The sequence below is a fragment of the Engraulis encrasicolus genome, chromosome 23 (genome assembly GCF_034702125.1).
Source record: "Engraulis encrasicolus isolate BLACKSEA-1 chromosome 23, IST_EnEncr_1.0, whole genome shotgun sequence".
In the NCBI taxonomy this organism is placed as follows: domain Eukaryota; kingdom Metazoa; phylum Chordata; class Actinopteri; order Clupeiformes; family Engraulidae; genus Engraulis; species Engraulis encrasicolus.
The window spans coordinates 22877966-22878530 of NC_085879.1; positions in this window are offsets into that span (position 1 = coordinate 22877966).

Genomic DNA, 565 nt, shown 5'->3' on the forward strand with positions numbered 1-565 from the left:
ACACAAAATCTCTCTCTCTCTCTCTCTCTCTCTCTCTCTCTCTCTCTCTCTCTCTCTCTCTCTCTCTCTCTCTCTCTCTCTCTCTCTCTCTCTCTCTCTCTGTAATCACTCTGCATGCATCTGTCTCTTTGTCGGTCTGTCTGTCTCTGCCTCCCTCTTTCTTTCTCCCTCCCTGTCTCTCTGTCTCTCTCTCTCTGGCTGTCACTTTCCGTCTCTGTCTCCCCTTCTCTCTCTCTCTCTCTCTCTCTCTCTCTCTCTCTCTCTCTCTCTCTCTCTCTCTCTCTAGCACAGTTGTCGGTAACCACTCTTTGCATCAGGGAAATAACTGAAATGTTAATTTGATACAGCGGCTCAGCAGAAAACAGCATCGCTCTCAGGCCTTTATGTGATGGCCCATTATTCTCTCTCTCTCTCTCTCTCTCTCTCTCTCTCTCTCTCACACACACACACACACACACACACACACACACACACACACACACACACACACACACACACACACACACACACACACACACACACATATGAACATATGAACACACACACACCTTTTTTTCTATTTTCC